Below are 13,056 nucleotides of genomic sequence, written 5' to 3'. Positions count from 1 at the left end.
TTCTGGTCCCCAGTACAGCCAGAATGCCATTTGCCACAACTTTAAATCAGATTTTACATGTCCTTTGCCCCATGATTAGTGCTAAAAGGTTAAGGAGTCAGGCAGTCTTCGGTTTAAATCCCGGCTTTGCCTTTTATTAGCTGTAAGACCTTGAGCAGCTCTCTTAACCTCAGTCTCCTCATGTGTGAAATAGATCCAGGCACCACCTACCTAATAGTGTTACTGTGTGAACATTAAGTGAAAGCATCTGCCCCGGTGCTTGGCACATGATAAATGCTCAATAATTTTAATTCCCTTCCTCCTGTCTGTAACTGACAGGAGCTAGTTACGCTTGTGCACTTATTCTCCTACCATCCATCTAGTGATAGAAATATTTAATACACATTGTTTCCCCAGTATCCTATGTTTATACAGGTACATACTTACACAAGTTATTTTGACAATTTGAATTCGTTTAGTTTTTTAAAGAAGAGCTTCATTGAGATGTAATTCTCGTATCATAAAACTAGCCTTTCGAATTATACATTTCAGTGGGTTTTTAGTATATTTCATGTTTCATGTAGCTATCACTGCTATTTAATTTGGGGACATTTTTATTACCCCCAAAAGAAACCCTAAACCCATTACTAGTCACTTCCCATTTTTTTCCCACCCCTCTCCCAGCCCTAGGCAACTACTAGTCTACTTTCTGTTGATAGAGATTTGCCTATTGTGGACATTTCATATAATATGAAGTCTTTTGGGCCAGGTGCGGTGGCTCAAGCCTGTAATCCCAGCACTCTTGGAGGTTGAGGTGGAGTGATTGCTTGAGATCAGGAGTTTAAGACCAGCCTGGCCAACATGGTGAAACCCTATCTCTACCGAAAATACAAAAATTAGCTGGCTAATGGCTAATTAGCCATTAATAACGGCTGTGGTTGCAGGCACCTGTAGTCCCAGCCACTCGGGAGACTGAGGCAGGAGAATCACTTGAACCTGGGAGGTAGAGGTTGCAGCGAGCTGAAATCGTGCCACTGCTTTCCAGCCTGGGTGACAGAGTAAGACTCCTTCTCAAAAACAAAAACAAAAACAAAAAAAAGTAGTCTTTTGTGTCTTTTTTTTTTTTCACTCAGCATAATGTTTTCCGTTTTCTTCCACATTGTAGCGTATATTAGCCCTTCATTCCCTTTTATTCCTGAATTGTAGTCCATGTATACTACATTTTGTATATTACATATAGTACATTTTGTTTATTCATTGGTCGATGGACATCTGGATCATTTCTCCCTTTTGGTTTTGATGAGTAATGCTGCTGTGAACATTTGTGTACAAATTTTTGTGTGGACATTTGTTTCAAATTCTCTTGGGTATACACTTAAGAGTGGAATTGCTGGGTCACGTAGTAATTCTATGTTTAAACTTTGGAGAAGCTGACAGATCTTCCAAAGTAGCTGCACCATTTACATTCCCATCAGACAGGTTAGAGAGTTTTCATTCCTCCACAACGCTTGCGAATAGCTGTCTTTTTTATTATTCCCATCCTAATGGGCAAAGTGCTATGCTATTGTGGTTTTGATTTGCATTTCCCTGATTGTTAATGATGCTGAGCATCTTTTCATGTATTTATCGGCAATTCGTAGCTTTTCATTGAGGAATGTTAATTTAAATCCTTTGCTCGTTTTTAGTTATTTGTCCTTTTATTGAGTTGTAAGAGTTGTTTATATATTTTGAATATAAATATCAGATACATGATTTGAAATATTTTTTCCCATTCTGTGGGTTGTTGTTTTATGTTCTCGATGATGTCCTTTGAAGAACAAAAATTTAAAATTTTTTGTGAAGTCCAATCTGTTTTTTTCTTTTGTTGTTTGTACTTTTGGTGTCATATCTAAGAAAGTGTTGCTTAATCAGCCGGGCGCGGTGGCTCACGCCTGTAATCCCAGCACTTTGGGAGGCTGAGGCAGGTGGATCACGAGGTCAAGAGATTGAGACCATCCTGGTCAACATGGCGAAACCCCGTCTCTACTAAAGATACAAAAAATTAGCTGGGCATGGTGGTGCGTGCCTGTAATCCCAATTACTCAGGAGGCTGAGGCAGGAGAATTGCCTGAACCCAGGAGGCGGAGGTTGCAGTGAGCCGAGATTGCACCATTGTACTCCAGCCTGGGTAACAAGAGCGAAACTCTGTCTCAAAAAAAAAAAAAAAAAAAAAAAGTGTTGCTTAATCTAAGGTAATGAAGATTTATTGCCATGTTTTCTTAGATAGAGTGTGTGATTTTAGCTCTTATGTTGAAGTCTCTGATCCAGTTTGTGTTAATTTCTGCATATGGTATGAGGTAGAGATTCTGACTTACCTCTTTGGTATGTAGATACCCAGTTGCCAGACCAAGCACCATTTGTTAAAAAGTTTGTTTTTTCTCCATTGAATTGTCTTGACACTCTTATAAAAAATCAGTTGACCATAAATGTGTTTCTTTCTTTCCCAGCTCTCAATTCCATTCCATTGATCTGTATTTCCGTGCTTATGCTGGTATCACATAGTATTGATTACGATAGCTGTGTGGTCAGTTTCGAAACTGGGAAGCATGAGTCCTCCAGTTTTCTTTTTTTTTTTTCAGGATTGTTTTGACTATTTTGGATTCCTTGATTTTTCATATGAATTTTAGGATCAGCTTGTCAACCAACATCTGCAAAAAAGACAGCTGGGATTTGGGTAGGGACTGCATTGACTTTGTATATGCATTTGGAGAGCAGTGATATCTTAACAGTATCAAGTCTTTCCATCCATGATCATGGACCATCTTTTTATTTAATTCTTTAATTTCTTTCAATGATGTTTGGTAGTTTTCAGTGTACAAATTTTAAACTTTTTTGTTACGTTGATTTCTTAGTTTCATTTTTCAGATCATTTCTTGTTAATGTACAGAAATACAACTGATTTTTGTATATTATATAAATGTATTTTTTGTTCGTTTGTTTGATGGAGTCTTCCTCTTGCTCAGGCTGGAGTGCAGTGGCATGATCTTGACTCACTGCAACCTCCACCTCCCAGGTTCAAGTGAGTTTTCGATCTCAGCCTCCTAGGTAGCTGGGATTACTGGCATGCACCACCATGCCCAGCTAAATTTTGTACTTTTAGTAGAGCTGAGGTTTTGCCATGTTGGTCAGGCTGGTACAAGTATGTATTTGTATTTTGTCATGTATTCTACAATCTTTTGAACTCGTTTAATAATTCTAATAATTTCTTGGTGGATTCCTAGTGTTTTCTATATACAAGATCGTGTTATCTATAAATACAACTAGTCGTACTTCTTCCTTTCCAATCTAGATGCCTTACATTTTTTTTTTTTTCTTGCCAATTGCTCTGGCTAGAACCTCCAGTACAATGATACATAGTAGTGACAAGAGTGGACATCCTTGTCTTTTTACTGATATTAACGGAAAAACTCCCAGTCTTTCACTATTAAGTATGATGTTAGCTGTGGGTTTTTCTTTTTCTTTTCTTTTTTTTTTTTTTTTTTTGAGACGGAGTTTCGCTCTTGTTACCCAGGCTGGAGTGCAATGGCGTGATCTCGGCTCACCACAACCTCCGCCTCCTGGGTTCAGGCAATTCTTCTGCCTCAGCCTCCCGAGTAGCTGGGATTACAGGCGTGTGCCACCATGTCCAGCTAATTTTTTGTATTTTTAGTAGAGACGGGGTTTCACCATGTTGACCAGGATGGTCTCGATCTCTTGACCTCGTGATCCACCCGCCTTGGCCTCCCAAAGTGCTGGGGTTACAGGTGTGAGCCACCGCGCCTGGCCAGCTGTGGGTTTTTCATAGTTGCTGTTTATCAAGTTGAGGACACGTCTTTCTGTTCCTAACTTGTAGATTGCTTTTATCATGAAAGTGAAGTGGTGGTGTCTGGGGTAAATACCCAAGGTCCATTGTCTCACACCACGGAAATCAAGGACATGGACATGCCAGGAGTGAGGTTCAGAGGGGAGGTTTAATAGGCAAAAGAAAGCGAAAAGCTGTCTCCTGCAGAGACGGGGGTCCCGAGCAGGTCTTCTGGTCTGTGGTGAAATGCAGGAAGTTTTATAGATGAGCTTGAGGAGGCGGTGTCTTATTTACACAGCACATGAAATGTTGGTCAGACCAGGTGTGCCATTTGCATAGTGAGTGAAAATCGAGCCACCTCCACCCTAATCTTGTACTATGCAAATGTTCTCTACGTGGCCAGCGCCATGTTGCCTGCTTCTTTACTGTGCATTTGGTGACAGAGAAAAGGGAAGATGAAATCTCCATGTTGAATATACCTGGCTTCCAGATAGGCTTTTTCTATTGGCACAGCTGCCGGCATTCACCTGTGCAAGCTTCCAGCTTGCTTATCTATATCTGTAGCTCAATGTTTCAGGCTGCTCGTTGTTAGAGAGGAAATTCCGTTGGGGCTACTTTTTTTAAAAGCGAAATTCCAAGGAGGACTCTGTTGCCCTTACAATCTGTCTAAACTGCCTGAATCATTTCTATCTCCCGTATCAAAAGGGTGCTGGATTTTGTTAAATGCCTTTTCTCTGTCTGCCGAGATGATCATATGGTTTTTGTCTTTTTATCTCATCCTTTATTTCACTCGATTGCTTTTTGTATTTCAAACCAAACCTGTTTTTCTGGGATAACTCGATCATTTTGAGATGCTGCTGGATCTGGTTTACTAGTATTTTGTTGAGAAGCTTGTGCTTATATTTGTAAGAGGTATCATCATAAATGTCTTTGTGTGATAGAGCCAGCCTAGAGTTAGAACCTGTACGATGCCATTTTATAAAGAACAAAACTGTTTCCATTCTCCTCACAAGGACTGCTAACCTTGGTTTCTGTAAACTGCTAATTTACTTTGCACAAAGGTAAAGCTGCATACCTTCTCTTATCTGTAGCTGCCAGAATTGCTGGCCTTTGTTTACCAGAGTAAGCACCCCAGATAATTCCATCCTGGCGCCAAGTAAATAAAAATCTATGGATCCCACCCCTACCCAGACGATGTGTAAATGAATGCTAATCTTAGCATCTGTGAACCCCTTAAATGGCAATCAGAATGTCAAATAGTCCCTTGGCCCTTGGAATGTCCGTAGCCCCCATCACCCTCCTCTTAGCCTGGGAAGTGATTGACAGCTTTCATTCCTATCTCCACTCTTCACCCCCACTCCCAAGGTAGTTTCGTTGGTATAAAAAGGTCTTGTGTCTCTTCTTTCCGGGCCACAGGTTGAAGAGACGTGAGTCCTCCGTGGTCGCCGGCAATAAACCCTGCAATTTGGCATACTTTTGTTCTGGTGTTGACTTTCTGTCCTCAGTTCAATATAACATTTGTATGATTTTGGTATCAGGATAATATTGGCCTCATGGAATGAGTTGGGAAGTGTTTTCTCCTCTTCTTTTTTGGAAGAGTTTGGGTAAGATGGTGTTAATACTTCCTAAGTACTTGGTAGAATTCACCAATGAAGGCATCTGGGTCTGGGCTTTTCTTTGTGGGAAAAGAAAGTACTAATTCAATCTCTTCTAGGTTCTCTTCAATTTTTTATTTCTCTTTTAGTCAGTTTTGGTAGTTTGTGTGTTTTTAGAACTTTTTCTATTTCATTTAGGTTATTGAAGTTTTTGGCACACCACTGTTCACAGTATTCTTTTACAATCCTTTTTATTTCTGTAGGGTCTCTTGTGCTATTTCTTTCAGTGTTAGTCCAGATTTTCATAATTTGAGGCTTCTCTATTTCTTGGTTAAGCTAAAGTTTTGTCAATGTTGATGTTTTCAAACAGAGATTTTCTTTTACCCACAGCAAAACTGAGCCTATTCTTACTAAAGCCATGAGGAGATAACATACATAATTTTCCAATCTTCTTTCAAAGGCTTCTAAACTACAGTTCACTCCACAAACATTTATGGAGGCTCTACTATATACAAGCAGCATTTGGCATGCTGTGGCCCTCCAACACAAATGAGACCCATTGGATTGTCCCTGTGCGCAGCGGTTCAGTCTTGGATAGAGTCGAGGGGTGGAAGTTGGGGTCACAGCTAGATAGTACCATAAGGTAAGACTGAGCATCTCAGCATGGCTGTGTAGGCTCCCTACTCTACAACTCTAGGTTCCAGTGACCTAGCCTACTGGAAACATGAATGGTGTATACTGAAGTTGGGATTCGTAGTCGCCCTTGAATAAATGCTGAGACTGAAATATCTGTAAACCAGAAATAAGATTCTAAGCTGCCTTCCCAAGCTGACTGAATGCATCTCTTTTCTTGGCCAAGGGGATTCCAAAGAAAACTAGTTCAGACCATGAGGAAAGTAGGGTGAGGGTTGGAGATGCCTTGGTGAACTCTCCTCCCTTTAGAATTCAGGCACAACTGACCAGCATTAACATAAAAGCAGAGATCTTAAGACTGAAAAAAAAAAGAAACTCTTTGTAGCATTAAGATACCCAGTTCCATCCTGGCTCTAGTACAGCATCATCTGACAGATAGCAGGTCTTGAAAGAAATCACAATACTTTACCCCCAAATATATTTTTTGACATATTTTGAAACAGCCCGCAAAGCTGTCTCTTGTGGAGGAGACTTACATTCTGTAGAGAAGCTCCTTCCCTCTCCTTTTTCTGATCCTGAAGAGATTAGTTAAGAGTGTAGCACATTTTAAAGGTCTGAATAGAAAACATTTGCTGTCTATTGCCTCTGAGGGCAGCCATCTATGAGACTTCATCTATATAGTAACAACCTTGGTCCCTGTAACCCTTTATCTTAACCCAGGCATTCCTTTATCTTGATTCTAGGTCTTTAGGTAATAATTCTTTCAACCAACTGCCAATCAGAAAATCTTTGCATCCACCCATGACGTGTAAGCCACCTCTTTGAGTTGTCCCATCTGTCCAGACTGAACCAATGTATACCTTATACCTATTGATTGGTGACTTACGTCTCTCTGAAACGTATAAAAACAGGCTATAACCCAACCCCCTTGGGCCCATGTCCTTTGGACCTCCTGAGGCTGTGTCACGAGTCCATCATTCTCACCCTTGGCTCAGAATAAATCTCTTTCAAATATTTTACAGAGTTTGGCTTTTTTCATCAGCAATGCCTACAGGGATCTGGAGATATAAGTGAGAGGGCCCTTATTTCTGGCTGTTGGGTGGGAGGGCAAGGGGGAGATAAATATCAATATTTATTCCATCCTTCTCTCCCACCATTCCTCCATCCCGCACCACCTCCTCTTCCACTTTGGCAAAAATTCCCAGCTTTTGACAACGCATCATCATTTCTGAAATGATTCTTGGCCCCACGCTTCTTTGACATGCCTATGACTTGGCAGACTCACAGGAAAATGAGGTCATTTTACAAAAAATCCCTTGTAATGATTGAAACCTGTGCTTTCTACGGAGAGCAGCAAGATGGAGGTAGAAGAGGGGAAGTAACCTGGGCCATAGTTACATCAGCCCAGAGATCGGAGATCGGAACTCGCCTGCCTTGGAGAGGTGTAATCGACAAGGGCCTGCTACTCCTTCGAGGGGGTTTCACACCCACTGAGGGCAACACTTTCCACCTGTAGGTTAGAAGGATAGCTGGGCCTCCTGCTCTTCTCAGCTGCTTTGCACATAAAATTTGAGTGATGTTATTTTAGCAAGGCATTTAACGCCGATGCTGAAAGACTGCTCTGCTGTGGCTCACACAAACCTGAGACCAGGGCCGGGGTGCCGGTCCATCACAGGCAAAAGGGCAGTCAGTGTTGTCTGAGTAACACTAGCTACCCAGGGAATAAACTTGAGAGAACGCTGTTCTCAGCTTGACGTCTAGAGCTGCCAAGTCACATTGTAGCAGGGCAGCCGGCAGATTAACAGCTGCAGGTTTTCTTCCCACCTCCACTCCTGAGACCTGCAAGCACCTTCTGCCAGGGCTGCCTTGGAAAAGTCGGTTTTTCCAGCACTGCACAATAGTCTGTGAACCTACAACAAACTGCCTTTTTATTTTAAGTTAAAAAAGGAAAGGAAATTTCCCTGAGGTTCCAGTCCTTCTCTCTGTGAAGCCTGTCTTTCTGGTGCCGTTTGTAAAAGTAGCTTTCTTGTGTGTCTATAAAGGTGTGTTGGAGTGTGGAAGGAGACCTAAGCATCCAAGACCACCTCCCCCTGACTTCCACATTGCATTTCTTTTTTTTTTTGGAGGGGGGTGACGGAGTTTCACTGTTGTTACCCAGGCTGGAGTGCAATGGCATGATCTCGGCTCACCACAACCTCCGCCTTCTGGGTTCAGGCAATTCTCCTGCCTCAGCCTCCTGAGTAGCTGGCATTACAAGCACGCACCGCCATGCCCAGCTGACTTTTGTATTTTTAGTAGAGACAAGGATGGTCTCGATCTCTTGACCTCGTGATCCACCTGCCTCGGCCTCCCAAAGTGCTGGGATTATAGGTGTGAGCCACTGCTCCCGGCCTCACATTGCATTTCAATAGGAGAAGCAAAGGCTGGCAGACTAGGCGCTACCCTTAACTGCCCTCCTAGAGCTTGCAGGCATGGTATGGAGGAATCTTTGCGGAAGGCATTCCTCTTACTTAACCAGGATTAAACCCCCACCTAAGTCACATGCCCCACACCTATTTAATGGATCAATACCCTTTCACGGGTAATTTTTGGAGTTGTAAGCCCAAGACCATTTTACATGTAATGTCTAGAGTTGTAAGTCTTTGAAAGGGCAGGGACTTTCTTTGTGAGGGGAGCTCCGCTGTCATGCAGCTCTGCCACCTTGCCCCTGGTGGTATGAATCACCCCTTCCTTCCCAGTTCGGTGTTTGAGAGGTTTGTCATGCGGCTTTTCCTGCTTTGGGAGTTTAGGTTGATGTTTGCTGTAAGGATAAAAAAATGGAGACATCATTTTGGTCTGTTCACAGCTCTTCTATGGCAGAGGTTCAGAGGTCTGCCGACCCAATGCAAACGGCGAGAGGACAGCAGGGGGCTGAGTGTGTGCTGTTGGAAAGGGCTGATGATGATACCAGAATCTGGCTGTGCTTTGCCTCTGCAGGGTAACAGCTCCCAGGTCCTTGGCCAGCTCATAGAACTCTGCTTTAACTGTTTTCGTCTGTTTACATGGGAGCAAGGTTTACCTATCCCTTGGGTACAAGATAAAATAAAGTACCTATGGGTACTTGGAAAGCTAAAAGTGCAGTAGCGGGCTGGGTGCGGTGTCTCACGCCTATAATCCCAGCACTTTGGGAGGCCGAGGCGGGTGGATCATGAGGTCAAGAGATCGAGACCATCTTGGTCAACATGGTGAAACCCCGTCTCTACTAAAAATACAAAAAATTAGCTGGGCATGGTGGCACGTGCCTGTAGTCCCAGCTACTCAGGAGGCTGAGGCAGGAGAATTGCCTGAACCCAGGAGGCGGAGGTTGCGGTGAGCCGAGATGGCGCCCTTGCACTCCAGCCTGGGTAACAAAAGCGAAACTCCATCTCAAAAAAAAAAAAAAGTGCAGTAGCATTTTGAAGGGTTACTGTTATTTTGCTGAATAGTCAATGTTGGATTGTTTTTCCTTATGAGCACTAATACTGTGCAACATGTCCAATGAATTCATCCCACTAATGTACAGTTAGAACCTACTAAGTGCTGGGAATTGATTCTGCTAGTTGGAATTCAGGCTTGACACACACACACACACACACACACACACACGCATGCATATACACTTGTCCTCACTCCCTTCCAGAACTCTGATGCTATAACTATGGCTCTTCTGCCTGCAGCTAGGGTGCACTGCGGAGAGATCATCTCAGTCTGCACAGCTAGCACCATAGGCTGCCTTGCAGATAAGAGAGTTTAGTCCCACAAACGTGTATGCCCTAAAAACCTTGGAAGGTGGCTGATGTGGCTCAGTAGGGAAAGGAGAGAGCCTAGACTCAGTCAGACCTGGGTTTGAGTCCCAGCCCGATCAGTTATGAATTTTATTAATTGTATTACCTTCAGCAAGTCTGAGTCTCACATCTTCTGCCTATAAAGTTACTCCCACCTCCGAGTGCTCCCGTGAGGATGAAATGAGATCAGCATGGGGGAGTGCCCAGCAGAGGAGGCTCTCCTTCAGTGCAGACTCCTTCTCCTGCCTGCACAGCTTATCAGTCTTGTTGAGGAAGAGGGGAAGTGAGCATTCTTTCACTCTATAAATATGCATGGAGCACCTACTATGTGCCAGACTGTTCTAGATGTAGGAACATAGTAGTGTGCAAGGCCGGAGAGGTCCATGTCTCCTGGAGCTCACATGCCATCCTCATGCTTCTTATCACAGGGATTCTTTTCAAGGACACAAAGGACCTGGAAATCCCAAACAAGGATACTGACTTGGCTCTGTTCTTCTGACATGGAACAGATGCTGCCTTATTTTAACTGCTGTCTGACATCTGACTTCGATTGTAATCTCTTCTCAGTGTTTGCTTTCCCATTGAAATGGTAGCTCTCAAGTTGCCCCAAATAGAAAGCTTGTGAGAGTCCCAGAGACAGAGGGGCACGTGCTACAGAATGTGTGTCATCTGCAGCTGCCATTATGGGAATTAGGAAGTGCACTGCCTAAGGGGCTTGGCCATATGCTTTGCTGAGAGCCGGGCAGCAGTGCTGGACCCCGAGGTGGGGTACAGATAGCACAAGACCTGGATTTCCATCATGATTCTGCCCTGTGCTGGCCTGGTGACCTTGGATAACTCGAGCTCACTGCACCTCAGTGGCCTCATCTCCCATTGAGACTGTCATTGGTTCCACTGTCCTCTGGGTTTGTTTTTTCTTTAATGGAGTCTCACTCTGTCACCAGGCTGGAGTGCAGTGGCGCAATCTTGGCTCTGCAATGTCCGCCTCCTGGGATCAAACTATTCTCCTGTCTCAGCCTCCTGAGTAGCTGGGACTACAGGCACCCGCCGCCAGGCCTGGCTAATTTTTGTATTTTTAGTAGAGACAGGGTTTACCATGCTGGCCAGGAATGTCTTACATGGTAGCAGATGAGAGAGAAAATGAAAAGCAAGCAAAAGGATTCTGCCAGGGCTGCCCTGGAAAAGTGGGTTTTTCCAGCACTGCACAACAGTCTGTAACTTACAAGAAACTGCTTTTTTATTTTAAGTAGAAAAAAGAAAGGAAATTTCCCTGGGGTTCCAGTCCTTCTCTCTGTGAAGCCTGTCTTTCTAGTGCTGTTGGTGAAAGTAGCTTTCATGGGTAAAACCATCAGATCTCATGAGACGTATTCACTACCACGAGAACAGTATGAATCATGGGGGAAGCTGCTCCTTTGAATGCAGTTACTTCTTTCTGCATTTGAAGGAAGTTCAGATTCAACTGGACAGCGTGGTTTCTTGGAGTTTTCAGCGTCACGTTCACTTTGGGTCTTGCTGACCTCCCAGGCATCATGCCTCGTAACATTTCTCGAGGAGGACAGAGACGTAAAACATGTAGCCTAACCCACGGTGGCCATCGCGGGCTCAGGGTCATCATCCACATCACTGGCTCTGCAACCTCCCACCCTGCGGGAGCCCTGCACTGTCCTCTGCTCCTGTATCTGTAAAATGGGAGTCCCTGCAGGCTCTTGTGAGGATTAAGACCCTGTAGGATGTGCAACGCGGCAGCTGGCTCCATAAATAGAGATATTGCGTTGCTGCTATTGTCAGAAAGGGATTTCAAAAGCTACTGAAAAAGTAGTTGCCACTTTTTAGGCAAAAGAAATTGATAGAGACAATAACCTTTGTTTTCACTGGCCCTGTAAATAGAGATATTACATTGTTGTTATTGTCAGAAAGAGATTTCGAAAGCTACTGAAAAGATATTTGCCACTCTTTAAGGAAACGAAATTGATAGAGACAATAACCTTTGTCTTCACCAGTTTCAGTATTTTCACTTTAAAGAAAGAGCCATTGTAGTAGAGAACAGGAAATATGATTTGACCCATAATATTTCTTTTTACCTACTCTGCCTCAGGGAAACTTCTTGGTTAACACCCTCTCCCTTAGAAGCTTGTGGGAGTTGGAATATCCCTCAGGGGCTGGAGAGTCTTGGTGTGCCTGGCTGAAATAGGACCTCTCCAAGTCTGCAGGAAGTCCTTGCTTGTGGAGGATCCGGGGGGAGGTGGGCTGCTTCAGGCTGGGGACAGCTGAGAAGTCAGCTAGTGCATCGCCTTCTAGGACTGGGAGCATCTTAGAAACTTCCTCCCTCCTGCCCACACAGAAATACTATATATTTTGCAGTTAAAGCAAGGCATTCATTGATGTTGGGAAAAAAGGGGTCTCGATTCAGATCCCCAGAGAGGGTTCTAGGATCTCATGAAGGAAGGAATTCAAGGTGAGCTGCAAAGTGCAGTGAAGGAAGCACATTTGTTAAACGCTGCTTCATTGCAGAGTAGGCCATTGTCAAAAAGCAGGCAGAGGAACATGCCGTCTTTGTTTTAAGCGTTTCTTATATAGGGGTCCTAACTATGTAAAGAGCAAACTAAGCTGTGACTATGTGAGGGTGAGTAGACTGCATGATAAAATTTATTTTTTTATTTTTATTTTTTGAGACGGAGTCTCACTCTGTTGCCCAGGCTGGAGTGCAATGGCGCACTCTTGGCTCAATGCAGCCTCTGCCTCCCAGGTTCAAGCAATTCTCCCGCCTCATCCTCCCGAGTAGCTGGGATTACAGGTGGACGCCACCACACCCGGCTAAAGTTTTTATTTTTATTAGAGACAGGGTTTCACCATGTTGCCCAGGCTGTTCTCGAACTTCTGACCTCAGGTGATCTGCCCACCTCAGCCTCCCAAAGTGCTGGGATTACAGGCATGAGCCACTGCGCCTCGCCCAAAATTTGTTATTCTATTGATTTAAACAACACAGTCTTCGACATTTTCGTGTGTGAGTACATCAAAGGATAACTATAATTATCTTGAAAGCATGAACTGCTGTGGGTATCGGGACACCTGGACTTTGTGGTGATGCAGGAGTCTGTCCTTGCAGGCGTTACCAAACCGCTGCCTTAACCCTGAACACCCTATGACCACGGGTTGTGACTGGCAAGGAACGTGCCCCGCCAGTTTTAAGATACAGTTGATTTCAAAATGGCGTCCCTCTGGCTCT

At 43.8% G+C, this 13,056-nt stretch overlaps 1 long non-coding RNA gene across 3 annotated transcripts in view; it reads left to right on the top strand.

The window, feature by feature from the left end:
• LOC108593353 (uncharacterized) overlaps window positions 1–13,056 on the top strand; it is a 230,739-nt gene that overhangs the window by 137,485 nt on the left and 80,198 nt on the right. The gene's annotated exons all lie outside the window — the stretch shown is intronic.

The sequence above is a fragment of the Callithrix jacchus genome, chromosome 8 (assembly GCF_049354715.1).
Source record: "Callithrix jacchus isolate 240 chromosome 8, calJac240_pri, whole genome shotgun sequence".
Lineage (NCBI taxonomy): Eukaryota > Metazoa > Chordata > Mammalia > Primates > Cebidae > Callithrix > Callithrix jacchus.
Note: the sequence above shows the minus strand (reverse complement) of the source record. Positions and strands in the feature narration are given on the sequence as shown.